We start from the raw sequence: 21,349 nt of genomic DNA, 5'->3' as shown, positions 1-21,349 counted from the left end.
TCTTCGTGTACAGAAGTGTGTATACATATTTATCGTGTGTTGTGGCATTAAAGCTGGATAAGCTTGCATATGTGCATTATTTTTATTCATATTAGTTTCATTTTTTGTATATAGTTTAGTGGTTTAGTGAATTCTTTGTGATACTTTTAGTGATTTTTCTGGTGATTTTTATTGAGTCGTGTTGGCATTGGCTGGCAACAGTGCCTTCAGTGTGCTATTCAAGTTGTGTCTGTGCATTCGACAATGTGCCGTGAAGTGCAACTAGGCAAGCATATTCATTAATAGTTTCAGAAAAGCATATTTATTCATAGGTTTTAGAGAAACACTCATGTTCATTAATATACAAGATTTACATGTTCTTAACGGTGTTTTAGAGTGCTACTCAGTTTATGTGTGATCGAAGACAAAGTATGATGGTGTAACAAGCAACCATATGATTTAGCAGCAAGCAAGCAACAATTACTGAGGAAAGAAGTTAAGGTAAGTAATTCATTGTACTAACCTTTAAGTATTATATCAATAATTATATTAACATATGAACAAAGCATGTTATATTTATCATATTAACGCATGTACACTTGAACAAGAATTGAAGCAAGTAACATCTAAAATATTCGTTAAGTCTTATTTCTCGTTCTTCCATGATATCTGGGTGAATCAGTAAAATGGGTTTGATCATACAGTTGATTAGCTGTGGATGTGATATGCGTGATTTGTAAATAAAGTACATAAATATATCACCCCTTTATAAATAAGCATCATCATTTTTTTGGTCCTCCGTCCACCGGATATCAGAACGAGAAACGTGGCTTTGAATTGTTTGTTCTCGTGTGTGTTTGTGAGATGCGTGAAGTTTGCAGGACCACTAACAGCTCAAATTCTGAAACTCGGTGCAGAATTTGAGTAGAATTTGACCTCTCAGAAAAACTAACTCCCAGAATTTGAGCTTTCAATTTAAAGGCTCTAAGTCCATTAGATAGGTGGTCCTGCCAACTTCACGCTGCAGGACCACCGAAAGCTCAAATTCTCAAACTCCGTCCAGATATACAGTAGACTTTGAGCTCTCAGAAAAACCAACTACCAAAATTTGAGCTCTCAATTTAAAAGATCTAAGTCCACTTAAACTTGAGCCACTTACAGCTCAAATTCTGAAACTCGGAGCAGAATTTGAGTAGAATTTGAGCTCTCAGAAAAACCAACTCCCAGAATTTTAGCTTTCAATTTAAAGGCTCTAAGTCCATTTGAAAGGTGGTCCTGCAAACTTCACACTGCATTACCACCGAAAGATCAAATTCTCAAACTCCGTCCAGATATTCAGCAGAAAAACAAACTCCCAGAATTTGAGCTTTCAACTTAAAATATCTAAGTACACTTAAAACTTGCGCCACTAACAGCTTAAATTCTGAAACTCGGTGTAGAATTTGAGCTCTCAGAAAAACCAACTCCCAAAATTTGAGCTTTCAATTTAAAGGCTGTAAGTCCATTTGAAAGGTGTTCCTGCCAACTTCACGCTGCAGGACCACCAAAAGCTCAAATTCTTAAGCTCCGTCCAGATATTCCATAGAATCTGAGCTTTCAAAAAAACCAACTCCCGGAGTTTAAGCTTTCAATTTAAAAGGTATAAGTCCACTTAAAACTTGTGCCACTAACAGCTCGAATTCTGAAACTCGGTGTAGAATTTGAGTAGAATTTGAGCTCTCAGAAAAACTTAATCCCAGAATTTGAGCTTTCAATTTAAAGGCTCTAAGTCCATTTGAAAGATGGTCCTGCCAATTTCACACTGCAGGACTAGCGAAAGCTCAAATTCTCAAAATCCGTCCAGATATAAAGTAGAATTTCAGCTCTCACAGAAACCAGCTCTCAGAATTTGAGCTTTCAATTTAAAGGCTTTAGATCCATTTGAAAGGTGCTCCTCTCAACTTCATGATGCAGGACCACCAAAAGCTCAAATTCTCAAACTCCATCCAGATATTCAGTAGAATTTGAGCTCTCAGAAAAACCAACTCCCAAAACTTGAGCTTTCAATTTAAAGGCTCCAAGCCCATTTGAAGGTGGTCCTGCCAACTTCACGCTGCAGGACCACTGAAAGCTCAAATTTTCAAACTCCGTCCAGATATTCAGTAGAATTTGAGCTCTCAGAAAAAGAAACTCCCAGAATTTGAGTTCTCAATTTAAAAGACCTAAGTCCACTTAAAAATTGCGCCACTAACAGCTCAAATTCTGAAACTCGGTGCAGAATTTGAGCTCTCAGAAAAACCAACACCCAAAATTTGATCTTTCAATTTAAAGGCTCTAAGTCCATTTGAAAGATGGTATTCGCAACTTCACGCTGCAGGACCACTGAAACCTCAAATTCTCAAACTCCGTCCAGATATTCAGTAGTATTTGAGGTTTCATAAAAAACAACTAGCGGAATTTGAGCTTTCAATTTAGAGGGTCTAAGTCTACTTGGAAACTGCGCCACTAACAGCTCAAATTCTGAAACTCGGTGCAGAAGTTGAGCAGAGTTTTAGCTCTCAGAAAAACCAACTGCCAAAATTTGAGATTTCAATTTCAAGGCTCTAAGTCCATTTCAAAGATGGTCCTGCCAACTTCACGCTGCAGGACCACCGAAAGCTTAAACTCGGTCCAGATATTCAGTAAAGTTTGAGCTTTCAAAAAAACCAACTCCGGAAGTTTGAGCTTTCAATTTAAAAGTTCTAAGTTCACTTAAAACTTGCGCCATTAACAGCTCAAATTCTGAAACTTGGTGCAGATATTGAGTAGAATTTGAGCTCTCAGAAAAACCAACATCCAAAATTTGATCTTTCAATTTAAAGGCTCTAAGTCCATTTGAAAGGTGGTCCTGCTAACTTCACGCTGCAGGACCACCGAAAGCTCAAATTCTCAAACTCCGTCCAGATATCCAGAAGAATTTGAACTTTCATAAAAACCAACTCCCGGAGTTTGAGCTTCCAATTTAAAAGGTCTAAGTTCACTTAAAACTTGCGCCATTAACAGTTCAAATTTTGAAACTCGGTGCAGAATTTGAGTAGAATTTGAGCACTCAGAAAACACAACTGCCAAAATTTGAGCTTTCAATTTAAAGGTTCCAAGTCCATTTGAAAGGTGGTCCTGCCAACTTCACGCTACAGGACCATTGAAAGCTCAAATTCTCAAACTCCGTCCAGATATTCAGTAGAATTTGAGCTCTCAGAAAAGACAACTCCCAAAATTTGAGCTTTCAATTTAAAGGTTCCAAGTCCATTTGAAAGGTGGTCCTGCCAACTTCACGGTATAGGACCATTGAAAGCTCAAATTCTCAAACTCCGTCCAGATATTCAGTAGAATTTGAGCTCTCAGAAAAACCAACTCCCAGAATTTGAGCTCTCAATTTAAAAGATGTAAGTTCACTTAAAACTTGCGCTATTAACAGCTCAAATTCTGAAAGTCGATGGAGAATTTGAGTAAAATTTGAGCTCTCAGAAAAACCAACTCCCAAATTTTGAGCTTTCAATTTAAAAGGTCTAAGTCCACTTAAAAACTACAATTTTGAACACATCGTACCGGACAACCAACAGGTCAAATTCTGAAACTCGGTGCAGAATTTGAGTAGAATTTAAGCTCTCAGAAAAACTAATTTCTAAAATTTGATCTCTCAATTTAAAGGCTCTAAGTCCATTTGAAAGGTGGTCCTGCCAACTTCACGCTGCAGGACCACCGAAAGCTCAAATTCTCAAACTCCGTCCAGATATTCAGTAGTATTTGAGGTTTCAATAATACCAACTAGCGGAATTTGAGCTTTCAATTTAGAGGGTCTAAGTCCACTTGAAAACTGCACCACTAACAGCTCAAATACTGAAACTCGGTGCAGAATTTGAGTACAGTTTTAGCTCTCAAATAAACCAACTCCCAGAATTTGATCTTTCAAGTTAAAGGATCTAAGTCCATTTCAAATATGGTCCTGCCAACTTCACGCTGCAGGACCACCGAAAGCTTAAACTCGTTCCAGATATTCAGTAAAATTTGAGCTTTCAAAAAAACCAACTCCCGGAGTTTGAGCTTTCAATTTAAACGGTCTAAGTCCACTTAAAACTTGCGCCATTAACAGCTCAAATTCCGAAACTCGGTGCAGATATTGAGTAGAATTTGAGCTCTCAGAAAAAAACAACTTCCAGAATTCGAGCTTTTAGTTAGTGGCGCAAGTTTTAAGTGGACTTAGATCTTTTAAATTGTGAGCTCAAATTCTGGGAGTTGGTTTTTTTCAGAGCTCAAATTCTACTGAATATCTGGACCGAGATTGAGCTTTCGGTGGTCCTGCAGCGTGAAGTTGGCAGGACCACCTTTCAAATGGACATAGAGCCTTTAAATTAAAGTAATAAAATACAATTTCTACATTGATGATGTGTTAAAATCAGTACCAAACGTGTCAGAGGCCTTAGAACTACAGAAGGATCTTATTAATATTTTAAGCAGAGCAGGTTTCAAGCTTTGTAAATGGAGTTCTAACAAAGAAGAAGTACTTCAAGGAGTTCCCGAAGACTTCAGGGAAAAACAACAGCCAATCATACTTGGTCAGCAAGAGGGTGTTAAGACTTTAGGATTCCATTAACAGACAAACTTATAATTTCGATCAAATTTTGTAAACACGAAACTGCAGTAGAAAGTAATGTTGCAATGACAAAAAGACAAGTCGTCAGTATAGTGTCATCTATCTTCGATCCATTAGGTCTGATCGCTCCAATTGTCATCAAATACAAGAATTTCTTACAGAAGTTGTGGAAGACAGGAATGGATTGGAATGACCCATTAGACACAGTCTTACAAGTTGAGTGGAATCAATTAATGTCTTGGTTACCTGCGATGGCGAAGATACAAATTACAAGAAACGTAATGTCTTCGGAGAACGTTAAGGAAATTCAATTACATGGTTTTTGCGATGCAAGTGAAGAAAAGTTTGGAGCAGTAGTGTACATCAGGGCTACAGACGATCAAGGAAACATTGAAGTCAATTTACTTTGTTCAAAGTCGAAGGTTGCACCACTGAAGAAGCAAACTTTGCCTAGATTTGAATTATGTGGAGCACTGTTACTTTCGAAGCTAATAGACAAAACGCTATCCATATTGAATATAGAGGTCAGTGGTATACACCTGTGGACAGACTCGATGATAGTTTTGTCATGGATCAAATTACCTCCTAATCGTTGGAAGACATTTGTATCCAACAGGGTGGCTCAAATTCAGAGAATCACATCAATTAATCAATGGCACCACGTGCCAAGTAAAGAAAATGCGGCAGACATAGTTAGTCGAGGTGCGGATCCCAACATTCTTATTCAGTCTCGAGAGTGGTGGCATGGTCCAGAGTTTCTTCACACAGCAGAATGGCCATGTCAAGAACAAAATGAGCCAGCTAATATCCCAGAAGAGAAGAAAGTCATGATAAGTTTGGTGGCAGTTCATGAAACAAGCTTTATGAAAAGGTATTCATCGTTAAACAAAATGTTGAGAGTAGTAGCATATTGTTTGCGATTCAAACATAATTGTCTTTCCAAGAAATTAGAAAGAAAAACCGATAGTCTTGACGCTTCGGAACTTCGTTTAGCGTTACACAGATGTATCAAGATAGTACAACATACTACCTATTATCAAGAAATATTGAACTTGCGGCAACAAATGGAAGTTTCAACAAAGAGCCCAATCAAGGATCTTTTTCCATTTCTGGACACGGAAGGAATGCTAAGAGTAGGAGGAAGATTGGAACATTCAAACTTGGAGTACGACAACAAGCATCAATTCATCCTACCTGCAGGACATAATTTCACCCACCTGATAGTCAAAGAAGAACATAAAAGGTTGCTTCATGCAGGACCACAGCTTCTTATTGCATCTTTGCGTACCAGATATTGGATTCCAAGAGCTAAGAAGATGGTCAAGGCAATAGTACACAATTGTTTGGTTTGTTTCAAGTGGAGATCAACAAGTTCATCACAGTTAATGGGACACTTACCCAAGGAAAGAGTAAATGAAGCAAGACCATTTGTACACGTGGGAGTGGACTACGCAGGATTCTTTTATGTCAAGCCCACAATTCGCAGCAAAATTCAAGTGAAGGTCTATGTAGCGTTGTTCATCTGTTTAGCCACTAGAGCAGTTCACATGGAAATAGTTTCAGACTTAACTTCTCAAGCCTTCATCGCAGGATTGAAGAGATTTGTTGCTAGGCGAGGTAAATGCTTATCTATCTGTAGCGACAATGGTTCAAACTTTGTTGGCGCCAATCGAGAATTGCAACAATTTTTTGAATCTAAGACTAACCGAAAGGACATCCTGGAATACTCACCTCAAGAAAGTTTAGAATGGAAATTCATTCCTGCCAGATCTCCTCACATGGGGTCATGGGAAAGTTCAATAAAATCCATGAAGTACTACCTACGGCGTGTAGCAGGAACAGCAAGTCTGACATACGAAGAGTTGAACACGTTACTTATTCAAATTGAAGCCATTCTAAATACAAGACCATTGGCAGCCATTTCCAACGATCCTACAGATCCAATGTATCTCAGTCCAGGACATTTTTTGATGGGAGCTACACTTCTCAGCCTTCCGGAACCAGATCTACTGGATGTACCTATCAACAGACTAGGAAGATGGCAACGGATTCAACAAATAAAGCAGCATATTTGGAAACGTTGGTCCAGGGATTACCTCAACCAGTTACAACAAAGAAGAAAATGGAAATCAGCTCAGCCTAATCTACAACCGGGCATGGTCGTATTGTTAAAAGAAGACAATGTTCCTCCTCAAGTGTGGAAGTTAGGTGTGATTAAAGAACTTCATCCGGGCAGTGATAATTTAGTGCGAGTGGCAACTGTGAAGTGTAAAAGTGGCATTTTTCGGCGCAGTGTTGCTAAATTAATTCTTTTGCCTCTAGAATATTAATTGATTGTGTCCAATCAAGGAGGGGGAGGATGGATAAGCTTGCATATGTGCATTATTTTTATTCATATTAGTTTCATTTTTTTTTTGTATATAGTTTAGTAGTTTAGTGATTTTTTTGTGATTCTTTTAGTGATTTTTCTGGTGAGTTTTAGTGAGTCGTGTTGGCATTGGCTGGCAACAGTGCCTTCAGTGTGCTATTCAAGTTGTGTCTGTGCATTCGACAATGTGCTGTGAAGTGCAACTAGGCAAGCATATTCATTAATAGTTTCAGAAAAGCATATTTATTCATAGGTTTTAGAGAAACACTCATGTTCATTAATATACAAGATTTACATGTTCTTAACGGTGTTTTAGAGTGCTACTCAGTTTATGTGTGATCGAAGACAAAGTATGATGGTGTAACAAGCAACCATGTGGTTTAGCAGCAAGCAAGCAACAATTATTGAGGAAAGAAGTTAAGATAAGTAATTCATTGTACTAACCTTTAAGTATTATATCAATAATTATATTAACATATGAACAAAGTATGTTATATTTATCATATTAACGCATGTACACTTGAACAAGAATTGAAGCAAGTAACATCTAAAATATTCGTTAAGTCTTATTTCTCGTTCCTCCATGATATCTGGGTGAATCAGTAAAATGGGTTTGATCATACAGTTGATTAGCTGTGGATGTGATATGCGTGATTTGTAAATAAAGTACATAAATATATCACCCCTTTATACATAAGCATCATCAAAAGCTGTCTATTCACCTGAATCTGAAGTGCATATTTTCTACCCTAGGATGTCAGTCAAGGTATGTAGAATATTTTTCAGTGTCACATTTCTCTTCCAGCTGTTTGGAGTTATGCTAATCCTGCCAAACTTGGTTGTGCGGAACACTCATGTGTTGCGTAAGTGAGTGAGAGTATTGTCTCATAATACCTGGAGTAAAACCACATCTAACACCTTGTAAAGTAAAGTCTCATCTTTCTTTAAAATTTAAGTAATTAAGAATACATTTTGTTCAGTTTGATAACTTTATCAATTTAACTAATATTTTGCTCAACCGACTTTTAATTAGCTCTAACGACTGTGCTAGATAATTTGCATAATATTCTAAATTAATTTATCAATATTCTGACTATTTAATATTCACTATTTAATATTCATTATCATCATCTTATTTTCATCTCCTCCTTCGATCGCACACACTTAACATGGTGTCTATCGACACTTAGTTCACCCTATTGATCTAGTGGCTAGGGCATGCACCTTTAGTGCACGTGGTCCGAGTTTTGATTCCAGAGAGTGGTGCCCATAGACCGGTTTTGGGGCGGATTTAGGGTGATATAGTTTCTCAATCAATAATACTACAATTGAACTTTAATTATATGACTATGATGTTTTTAAGAATGCTAACTGTGAATAACTAAGCTAAAATAAGATTTTAAAATAATTGTCATATCAAAGAACACTGTCTCTTTTTGATTGAAAAACCAAATCGTGGCGGAAGTCGATATAGACTGATTCTGTTTAAAAAGAACACGGTACAGACTATCAAAATGAACTAGTCTCAACAACCTAAGCAAGAATTTTTGTTAAATTTTGGGAAGGAAAAGTGGTAAATTAGAGGGAATAGCGCCCAAACACTTGGCTACGATGGCTCCGCCAGGGACGCCCACAGGATTTTTTTTTTTTCAAGGAGGCAAAAGAACAATTTCAAGGAGGGCAAAGAACTGACATACAAACACAATCGCGAATACTTTGAAGCATAATATACATAATATAAAACAACATTTATTTAGACATATATTGTTACTAAGTATAGTACAGTACAATAGTATTTGATATACATTATATTAAGTACTGTAGTAGTATGTGAGAGCAACTTATTATTTCTTGTCGTGTATTTCCAAGAACTGAAGGGGGCACGGTGGCTCAGTGATAGAGCCTTACCTCTGGTGCATAGGGTCTCTGCTTCGATCCCAGGCCAAGCAAGTTTGTGATGGACAACATTGTACCCGTGAGTTTCTTGGGTACTCCCGTTTTCTCCCACATTCTCATACCATCAATTTTTCAATCACCATTCACTAGCTTCAATCATCAGTCTTTTTTTAACCTAAAGAGCATAACGCGGGGCATTAAACTGAAAAATGTCATTTCAGTTTCCCAAGAACTGAGTACCTTTTAAAAATTCAGGGCGCACAACTGTCCTACTTTGCCTTTGTTGCTGTTGGCCATAGGCTATTCCAGATTGAAGAACATTTAAAAACAATTGAACGCATTACGATAGTTCGGATTAGACCCTAAGTGGAATTCCACGTTTTATATACCCTCGGTGCTGAAAATGAACACTAAACTTTAATGAACAAACAACACACTATAATTTACAGCCATTCAACTTCCGTGTGACCTTCCAGATGCTAATGATTAATACTGTGATCAGGGCCGGCCCTAGGCAATTTTCCGTCCCGTGTAATGACATCATTTGCCGCTTCCCTTTTTCCACAAAGAACAAATCTTAAAAACCACGATTTTAAGTATAAAAAATATATTACCCCTCCATGAACATCGAAGGGGAGAGAAAATTGCACTCGCACTCAGAAAAGCCTAAACACTACGTGTACAATCTCGTTGTGTCCGTTTTCTCTTTAAATAATAATCTTTATTATATTAGTGAAAGATAAAACAAACACGCCTGCAGAGAAAGATGCTAATCCTTTCTATAGAATTCAATATCGAGCTTCAATCTGAATATATCAGTTTGCAATTCCACTGCAAATAGTTCCTTTATCTTTATTTCTTGATTTTCCTTCTACATATGTTAAAAATCTAAAATAAACTTGTTTCCACTTTGAGTAATAAGGAATTTGTTTCTGATAAAGACAAGACTTATTTCCATATCAAGACTGTGATAACTAACAAAATGGAACAGGTATTCGCTAGTGCTTCACAGAATTGAGTTCTTGTATTTGACATCAATCAAGCAATTCGCGCTGGTTTTTGTTTGACCATTTGGTTTAGCAATGTCCATGTGACAAACTAATGCGACCTAAACGTGATTTATGAATGTAGTATTCATATAACAGGCAAGCTTAGGAAATTTAACTACCAGCATTATGAAGATGGTTTCCAACAAGAAATATTTATTGTATATAATAGTAATGACATAATTTTTCCGCCCCTCGAAACTTGGCGCTCAGTGCAAATGCATGTGTTGCACATATGGTAGAGCCAACCCTGACTGTGATAACATTATCAACACAACACAACTTGTTTTACAAATTGTCGTTTCGGCTGAGATAAAATAAACAAGTTACAGATATTTTTATCACCTACCTTTCCTTGAGAATTGTAGATGTCCCTGTCTTTTGCAAACAAATTTGCAATCTTTTATTCGTCCACGTAAATAGCTACAAAATAAATGAACAAAACAATCCAACAACATACCTTTTCGATTTGATAAGATTACTTTCGCTCGTGCATTTCTTTTTTTAAAAAAAAAATATTTATTATCACTCTTCAAAGGGAACTTGAAGCTAGTTTATTATGATCCATTAGTCCTATGCTTTTGTGTTAAGTATTCTCTCATATTTTGGAGCCATGCTGTTTTCGCTATTTGTTCTATTTCTTATTTATATTCGTTTACCAGTAACCAATTCGAAACTATCGCCAATTGTCTTACCAAAACAAGGGCCTATCCAAGGATGTGTTGAGAAGTCATATCATGGAAAAGAATTCTATGCGTTTCAAGGTGTTCCTTATGCAAAACCACCACTAGCAAATCGTAGATTCCAGGTAAAGTCCATGTTTATTTATCTATTTTTTTTTAAACGGTATCCTGTATTTTTCTGTGAGGAAATCTTAGATTTTTGGATTTTGACTTAGGAATTGGGTTTCTGAATTTTCGGTATCTATGGCAATGTTAGCTCGTCACGTGTAAAGGGATGACGTGCCTCCGCGATCACACTATTCGAAGATAGGGAAGGAACAAATAATTGGGGAAGGAAGGAAGAGATCTTGTACCTACAAGTTAGGTACCATCCCTGCATCTGGCTGGTGTGAATAAGGAAAACCTAGGAAAATCTCACTCAGGTTGGCTGGCCTAAAAACCGGGAACCGAACCCGGGATCGCTCGCACTAGAGACCAGAGTTTTTGAATTCAAAACTGTCCTATGCGTAAGAATGTGGATGAATTTTTGTAGAATAGCTAAAAATTCGTCTATTCACCGATATCAGAACAAAATAGTAAAATACTGTACAATATTTTTTTTTAACACTTTGAGTGCTAATCACGCGTATATACGGAGTGGCAGAACATCTGTAAACTGAGAATCACGTTTAACTACGCGTTTGCAGTCAACATTTACTTTATTAGGTCCCTTTTCCTTCATACTTGTACGAACTTGTACCATCTTGAATAATAATTCCTTAGATTTCATAGGTCCTTAGATTTTACCACAAGATGATCTTCAAATCCACGTAACTGTGCTACTGGCTTTCATGTCTAAAAGTGATGTGCATGGTTTTTACAGCAAAAATGGTGAGAAAAGTCTGTCGGACACAGTAGCGACATTTCAAATTTTGTCAAAAGAAGGGTACAGGGAAAACAAAGATTTCCTACCTACAACCGTTTCTCGTTTTTTTATTGGTATAGTAGTATACAATGTATTTTAAAAGTATTTTTTAAATTTTTTTTAAAATTAGTGTCGTAAATTGACTCCCTGCCGTCCCGAAATGACGACCCTGGTCGCACAATGTCATTTAGGTGAAGAGAAATTCAAGGAAAGTGGTGGATTTTTATTATTATTACTATTATTGAAAGGCCTTTCAATATGTTTCTCATGCTTTTGGACAATTCTTACATACTCTATAACAAAACTACCAGTAACAAACTATTTTTTTTTTTTAAATTCATGAAAAATATTTGTGAGACATTGGTTGTATACAAAGGAGAGGACTGGTGTAGGAAACCCAGGTTCGAGTTAAGTTGAGTTGATTTTAGTTTAGCGTCCCGTTCAGCAGCGAGGATATATGAGACGTGGACCTACTCATTAACGTGGAATCCGAACCACATGAGCTCCCGCCGGGAATCGAACCCGGGTCTCCCACGCCAAAGGCGCGTACGCTAACCGCTTAGCCACGAAGGAGCTCTAAACCCAGGTTCGATTCCCGGCGTAAGCTCATGAGGTTCTCATCTCATGTTAAACTGTAGTTCCACGCACTGTCTGATATAGCCTCGCTGCTGAACGGAACACTTAACTCAAAATCAAAGGAGGGTTATAGGATTTGAAATTACTTGTCTAACTCCAGGGAAATAATTTTTTGCACAAAATTCGCTCTTTGTAAACAATCCTACTCCGAAATTTTTCATTCGAGAAAACACTTCATATAGAAATGTAATGGGACATGTATCCACCTAATATTTTTATAGTCCAGCGTATACTCACTTTCGGAAGCACGAGCCTTTACGAGGGTAGGTGTGCACTACTTTTTTTAAAAAACAGTCGAGCATATATTTATCAAACATTCTAGCATTACAGTACTGACTTCACATCATATATTTATACACTGCAATGCAGTGCAGATGCTGAAAATTTAATTCAGTGTTTAAAATGTTTACTTACAAACATAAGTACAGTACAGAGTAGGCGCTTCCTTTAAATACAATGTAAGATTCATGAACATTTTATATTTTGTGATTTTTTTAAATACATAATGGACTTTCCAATATAACCTCATTATTAGAATATACCAAAAACTAAGAAGTTCCTAACTTTCCAGTGGTGTATGGTACATAAGTTTTGCACAATTTTTGATTTCGAAATTAAAAAAAAAAAAAGAAAAACATGCAGATAGCAAGAAAGATCAGCACTCAAAGTGTTAAAATGGATTTATTATCCCAAGAACTGGTTCAATCTGCTCGCTTAACAGTTTATTCAAGCTGGAAATGAGAAAACTTTTATCATTTCCGGTTTTAACATTTGTTACATACCATTGATCAGAAACAGTGATAGATAGCGAGAAGAATCTTCAGAGTTATTCAGAGCTCTTACTCTTTTATTCACTCTGGAATTAGTAGAAATCTAGTAACACTTCCTGTTTTAATATTGAGCTCCATAAACCAAAAGCAATATGAACAAACATGAATCACTTTTTGATGTCAATCCAGTGTCTCAAGATAAAGTTTCATCCACAGCATTATGGCTCGATTGAAACCGGAAGTTTTTGCCCTATCCCTTTGGGGTTCAATACTGAATCCTCGTCCCAGTTTTCTTTCCTAACCCACTTTCCACTGTGATACTTGGCAAGCCTATTAAGTAGTTTCAGTTATAACATGTTTCGTACAGTCACGTTTAATCGTTTAATTTATTTGAACATTTGCCATTCTTCCAGAAGCTCTATTGTTGAGTTGAGTATGAGTTTAACGTCCCCTTCAGCAGCGAGGCTATATGAGACGTGGATCTACTGATTAAAGTGGAATCCGAACCACAAGAGTTCCCGCCGGGAATCGAACCCGGGTCTTCCACGCCACCAGAAGTTCTCTTGTATAATCAACGCTCTCTCTAGGAGCTCATTGAAAAGAAATCTGAAAATGCTATTGGAAAATAACTTAACGAATTGAACAATTTAGTTCATGATTTTTTTAAAAAAATATTTCTGACAGCTCCTCAATTTTGATTTTTTTTTCAAGGGGGAGGCAAGCATTAATATTTGGGATCTCTAGAAAAAATTTGTTTTAGGCTCTCCCACAAAATTCAAAAATAGGCCCCTTCTTTCCACCATTCTCTTACTTTTTGTGAGCCCCCGGAGCCTCTGGATCCTCCCGCATGGCTCCGGGCCCATTCAATGCATGACAAATTAATTAAGGCGACAATATTGACAAATCTCAAAGCCATACGAAGAAATATTTCTAGGGCCCCTAATAGTAGATATTTTTACTGTAATGGGCTCACGACTCATTTTTGTTTTATTTACCTTTTGTGTGCTGTTTTGTTCATGTAGGTCTAATCTAGTGAACTTGTTTGATGCTTCATTTATAATTTCATGTTCGTATCGTACACGAAGAAAGAAAATTTTTATCTTAAAGTGCCCCCCGCCCTAGAACGGCTGTGAGCTTCTTTGCTAGCAGTTGCCCCCGCTCCTACCCCCACAAGTTACGGCCCTGTTCTGAATGCATTTTATTTTAGTTTATAAGACCTTAAAGTTTGATCCTTTTTCCATCGGAACATCTAGCGATGGATAGTGGCTAGTATATAATTAAAATCTTTAACTAACAATTATAAATAACTACACTGTAAAAAAAAAAATCGTTTTGTTATTTCAACGACATGCCTATATGTTAACACGATTGTGTTAAAATATAACAAACAAGTTATTAGAACAACTCACTCTACATTTGGAGTTGTGTGCCAAATGCCGATAGTTGAAATGACACACAGCCTGTATGTTAAATTAACACAATTGTAGAATCTTCGGTATTGTTTTCTGCGTGATTGCCAAATATGTTGGGCATCTAATTATAAAGGGTTATGAATTGAAGCTATAAACAAACACAGTAAAAAGAAATACTTAAACAAATCCAGGTAGGCCTATACGCAAAATTTCAAAATACAAACCGCGCGATGTGTTTTCAAATGTTTTACATAATATTTCTGAAGAAACCGTAACAGCCCAAGATGTGCTAGGCATGTGGCATTTAGGTGTTCTAAATTCATCTCCCATATTTGATGCATTTATTACTTCTTTTTCTAAGCGATTGTGTACTAGAAGCAACAAACGCATCAACTTTATTAGATGGCAACTGGCGCCGATCATTTGAAAGTGAATATGGAAGAACTATAAAACAAAGTAGGCTAAATAGACAATCGTCATTTTGTTATAAAATTAGGTATACATTGCGAGCAGATTTTATCTTATCCCGAACAGTTATCGTCGAATATACGCGGCTTAAAGGAGCACTCTGCTTAGCCAAATTCAAAAGACCTCAACAATTTATCCCTCTACAAGCGACGTTTTTTTCATCGCCTCCGTGGCCAAGTCGAAAGAGCACGCGGCTACTAATTGAAAGGTTGGTGGTCCGTGCCTCTCCCGCCACTGGAGTACATTTTTTTTTACTTGTTTAAAGTGTTTTTGTAGACTCAGTATAATGTAAACACATTACGCATATACCTAGGCGATTTAACATATTTTGCGGGAGTAATTTTGTGGTTCATTAACGCTTACGGCACGGCTCAACACCGGTTATGTGTTAAAGACGTAACACACCCCCTGTGTTAAACGCCAACACCGCGGGGTATGTGTTGAACTAACACCGCATAGTGGTAGTCACGCTGGAAACACTGTCCTGTGTTAAAATTGAGTTGAATTAACACAAACATTTTTTTACTGTGTATAAATTGAAAAGTTAAATTGACAGTAAGTGTTATCTTCTTCTCTAGCCTCCTGAACCTCCAGAACCGTGGCTTGGAATATGGAATGCTTGTAACAATGGGACGGTATGTCTCCAATACGTATTTACGGAAGAAGATCCATCGAAACGGGTTTATGGATCAGAAGACTGTCTCCATCTTAACATCTATACACCACAGGTAACGACAATTCTTATCAAACTTTTCAATGATCAATCAGTCCTATATAAGATTCACAAATTTTGTATCATGCCCACTCTTTTGGTTTTAATACCTCAAAACCTTAAGCCCGGCGATGACACTGCTACTATGAATATTTAACCCTCGTCAGGTTTCATGGGGTCAAATTTGACCCCAGTGTTCTTTCCAGTGCTGTAACTTTTAATACATTTGAAATAGCTTCAAGCCCTTTTTTGTATTTTACCTTTGCTTTCAGACAGCAAGTATGCTTAGTACACACTTGACCTCGGGTTTACATAATGACAGGTATTTGTTAGTATAAGTGTTTGGGGTCAAAAATGACCCCATGGTACTTCTTGTGTTCTAAATTATGTAATATGTTAGATTCATTTTTTTATGACTTAGACCCTACGTATTAATTTTTCCTACCAAAATAAATAGCGGGTAATAATAATAATAATAATAATAATAATAATAATAATAATAATAATAATAATAATAATAATAATAATAGTTATAATTATTACAATCGCAAAGTGAACAGTTCTTTGAATATGGAATCATATTGAGTCTTAATATATTTTCCTGGAATATGAGCTATTTTCTTCCTAGACTTGGCTACATTACCCCACCTGTAGTTGGCAACGCTAGCATCAGTAGACACATTGTTTTCAAGCAGAGGTAAACGAAACAACATTATGGCGAGACAAAAGCTATCTGTTGAAGAAACATTGTCCTATTTGGAGGAAGCCAGTGACAAAGAAGACTATTCAGAACAGTTTGGGATGAGACTGACAAAGAATTCAACGAAGCGATTGATTCCAGAGTGAGGAAAGTGCAAGTGATTCTGAGTGCGATGAAGAAAACGATAGTGGTGTGATGCTTGGAAAGGATAGATACGTCTGGGAAACAAAGACAAAACGATCAAAAAGAACACCCGCAAGAAATTTGGTAAGCGGAAAACCAGGTCCTAAAGGAGCTGGAAGTCAAGCCGACACTCTCTGAAAGCATTTTCGCTGTTCACGTGATAGCGCATGATATCTGTGATAGTGAAATGTACAAACCAGAAAATAGAAGCTGTGAAAACCACGTACAAGGGTAGATGCTGTTTCAACTACAAGACTGATGAGGATGAACTAAAAGAACTTTTGGGAGTATGACTCTTTCTCGGCGAAACTAAAGGTTCAAAGTAAAGTTTGTGAAGCATTTTGGCAATGGATGCTATTGGAAAACTGCTCTGTATTGCAGCTATGAGTCCGAAGCGGTTCTTATTTCTCCTTTACTGCTTGAGATTAGATGACAGGAGTATTCGAGACCAGCGTAGGGCTGTTGACAAATTGGCACAGTCTGGGAAGTTTGTGAGATGTTTTTGGACTTCTGCAAAGCAAACTACATGCCTGGGAGTTGGTGTACCGTGGGTGAATCTCTGTTAGGGTTTCGAGGAAGATGCGGTTTCAAAAAGTATATGCCTAAAAAGCCCAGCAAATATGGAATAAAAATGTACGTGTTATCTGATAGCATGGCTTTCTATTCGTTGTATTCCAAAGTGTATATAGGTAAAGGTACTCACGATCCTGGTTTCAGTTCCTACTCAAGCTGTATTCGACTTGATAGGAGCACTTGCTGCGACCAATCGCTACATTACAACGGTCAATTATTATATACCAATTCCGTTGGCCAATCAACTCAAGTCATGGGGCCTGACACTGGTCGGAACCATGAAGAAAAACAAGAGATGCATACCACCTTCTTTCCTTGCAAAATCTAAAGAATTCTGCACCAAGTGCAACAATTTTGTATGCAAACAACAAACGATTAAACAGAACTACAAAGGAGCGATTATAGAAATAATGAATAGTTTGTGTAAATGCAAAGTGCTAAAAGATGAGTGTACACAAATAACACATTGATAATGAAAATGTTGTTCACATTCTTTAATAAAGATTTCTGGATAAAGAAATATAATTCTAGATGTAATATTATTTGTATAGTTGTGTTTTGTAAGTGGGGTCAAATTTGACCCCATAGTACCTTTAGTGTAATTTTTTTCGTGGTACCAGACGGGGGTTAAATAGCTAGTCTGTAATTGCAGTACCTTTGGCCGCTTGACTGACTTGAGAGTTTTGTTCTTAAATGTTTAACTTAACGTTACACGATTTTTTTTAATAAAATGAAATCTTTGAATTTTACGTCCCACAGTTATGCCAGCTAGGCTAAAGGGGACTGTGATAATGAGAGATGACTGAAATGAAGGAAGTGGAAGGAAACGGGAGAACTCCGAAAACCCACGCATACGGTGTTTGTCCACCCAAAGTTCACGTGGCTTGAGTGGGGATCGAATCATTGATCCCACGCACCAGATGTGAATGCTCTACCACTGAGCCACCGCGGCCCCACGTTTTTTTTTTTTAACCTTTAGGTTAAAGGGAGACTCATGATAGTGATAGAGATGCAAGGGAAAGGAAAAATGAAATGAAATGAAATCTTTGAGTTTTACGTCCCACGGTTATGCCGGATAGACTAAAGGAGACGGTGATGATGAGTAATGAATGAAATGGTGGAATGAAGAAAGTGGGAGAAAACGGGAGAACCCCGAGAAAACCCACGCACACGGTGTTTGTCCACCACAAAGTTCACTTGGCGGGGGTTGGGATCGAACCCGGGAGCAACGGAAAGGAAGAAAAGCTCTCTCAAGAAGAAAGTTCTTTTCCCAAAATGTTTTGGATTGTGAAGTTTGGACCTTCTTTTTAAAATCTTTCAATTTAGTGGAAAGATAACAATATGTTCCATTTTCATTTCTCTTTTTTGCGCGTGCATTTAACTATCTTTAAATACATTTAACCATTGATTTAGCTGGAAAAATATATTTATCGGTATGTCTTTAACACACACAATGCTCGACTAAATTTGTTACTGAACTATAGAACACCTAAGACAAATACTTTCCAGAAGATCGTTCCGTTCTAATTTAAACACTGCATTTAACATTTTCCTTTAAAACTCCTGGATTCTGAACGGAGAAGGAAAAGGAAAAATTCAATAATCAAGGGAAGTCGGTCATTCGATAGGAGAGAAGAAAATGTAAATAGGTGGATGTTAAGGGCAGACTGGGAAACTTTGGCCCACCAGGCTTATCTAGATAGTTATATCCTACTATCAAAATTCATGGCACTAGTTTTAGTTGCAGGCAGAAAGTGGTTTTCGAAAGTCAGTTAAGAATTATTTCTTTTGTTATCAACAAGAATATTTAGTGGCTTAAATCGCTTCCTATTAAGCCAAAGGTATCGATTGTTTTCTAACCTTCACAGCCATATTGAATATTCTGCCTCATCTGTCATATTTTTCGATTTCTTCGCCAAGCTTAAATCCTTCTTTCACTAGAACCGTAATTTATTTTTACTTTTCCTGCGACAATGCATATATTCGCTGTATTTTCTCCGTATCTAAGACAAGTTTAAATTTCAAATTATTTTTAAATAAAAATTTACAAAAGTCAAAAAGTCTACAGATATATGAGGGGTTTGGGGAAACGTAATGATGAGCAACAGTTTCAGTGAAATTGAGTTATTAGGTGAAGTAGGTTGAAATTGAACCATGAAGCAATATGTAGGTAGCTTAATCTCGGCAAATGTTACAGCCTGTTCCTATTGACGTCACATAAGCAGCGCAATTTTGTGTTGGTTGAAGCTTTATATCTCTGTAATTAAGAAACATTGTTCTGAGATTTTTGGTATGTGCTATATTAAAGACTAATATCACCTAATTGAATCATTAACTTAAAACTTTTGGTCGAAAAAGAAATGTCCATTGTTTGTAGAGCTATCAAATGAGCATTCAATGACATTTTTTAAGTAAAAAAAAAATTCAATAATTTTAACATAATTGTTTTGAAAGATTTCGTGAGAGGTGGAATATAATGTAAAATTTATGAATTAAAGTTTCATTATAACTAGTAGACGTAACACTTATTAAGTTCATTAAAATTCGAGAGCAGAAAAATAAAACGCCATCAAGAACTTGTTTCACACACTTTGACACGGTACAACGGTAAACAAAGAAGGAATTATTTGAATAATGAAATTTTACTACTATTCTCAAAAATAGCTGTTTACGACTAACTTTGTAAACTGAAATCACATTAGGTTCTAATAGAAAATCTGAAGCTCAAGATAAAAGGTTTCCCGAACAGAAAACGAAGTGCCAGCGAAATTTTATATCAAAACAAAAATGGTTTTGTATGTGCTTTTTTTCTTTTTTTTTTTTTTTTCACCTGACAGTTTGAAACTTAGCCAACCAGTAAAACATAATATCAAGGTGTATACCTTGCAAGTTCTTGAGAAGATAGTTGCAACACTAACATGACACCTGTAATGTGCTGGATTGCATAAGGTAGACTTGCTGCCAACGAATGCAATGCCAGTTTTAGAACGCAATTAAGACAGCCTGTCCCGAACGGAATATATGACTCCCCAGTACTCAATATTGTAAACGCAATTTCTTAATTGTAGAATCCGCTACAAGGAAAGTCATAAAAAAAAAAAGCTAAAACTTCCGCATTTTCCATGAAATCTGCTTTTTACATTTAAAAAAGCCAATCCAAAAGAGCCACCTTCTTTGTACTCCTAAATGTTTATGAAAAATTGGATGAGGAAATAGAGAAAACATGAGAACTCCGAAAAAACTTATAGTTACAATGCTGTCTACCAGAAACTCACATTGTCTGAGATCGAACCAAGGACCCCTTCCACCAGAGGTGAGCACTGAAGCACTATTTTCTCTTTCTGAATCTTTTGGTCACTACTAGACTCGACAGAGTACACAAACACAGAAACATCGGGAACACCCATGCTTTTCTGAGAGACTCGAATCCACAGTATGCTTCGTCTCACTATTTTTATTAGCGTAATGCCTCAGACTACTCGACTGCAGACCGGGCTTACTGAATCTCTGTGCTCCCCAATCACGGGTAGGAGTTATAGCTATTATCTTGGTACAAGTGCTTCTTGGTTTATGGAGTGAATAGTGAAACACACTAGGAATTGCAGGTACTTAAATAGGTATACTCATAATAATACTACCGCTACCGGGCTGATGGGTTTTACTTGTTTGGAAATTAATGTTTTTAAAGGTAACAAATAAATTCATTACGTAGTGACTAATGATTGAAAGTAGCATTTCCTGATTATATCCTACCATCCGATTCTCATCTGGGACATTTCCACTAACAGTGAACTACTTTGAAACAACATACTCATTGTTTGTTTCAGTTAGTTCAACCGTGCTCTCGACCCAATCTTGATGTGATCGTGTTTATCCATGGTGGATCTTTCATGGTAGGATCTGGTAGAGAAAACGGACCACAATATTTGATGGACAGAGAGGTTGTCTTCGTTACATTGAATTATCGTTTGGGACCATTAGGTAATTACATCACATTTATTTTAACAGTAGTAAGAAAATTATTAATCTAATATCAATAATGCAATAATAGTGTATTAAATGTTTATCTTATGGTTAAAAAAAATCTGAATCTGCAAATGAAACATTACATTGGCAGTTATACAGCGAAATGCTTCACACCTCTTTAAAAATAGGAGTCTCTTAAAATCGATGCATGTTGTAGTAAGTACACTGAATTACGAGAATGGATCAAAAAGTAATGTCTCCTGTGGCATAAAATTTTATTACTGAACATGTAACAGCAAAAGTATTACAGACCATACATAGCCTGAACTGTTCTCTGAAGAAAACTACCGTTCAACATAATCTTCGTGATTTTGAACACATTTACGCTATTGTCGAACACAGGCATCAAAACTATTTTGAAAAAAATTCAGGGGTTTGCTT

Source organism: Thermobia domestica, chromosome 7 (genome assembly GCF_964235325.1).
Source record: "Thermobia domestica chromosome 7, izTheDome1.hap1.1, whole genome shotgun sequence".
Taxonomy (NCBI): domain Eukaryota; kingdom Metazoa; phylum Arthropoda; class Insecta; order Zygentoma; family Lepismatidae; genus Thermobia; species Thermobia domestica.
The sequence above is the reverse complement of the archived record's forward strand: the minus strand, read 5'-3'. Positions refer to the sequence as shown.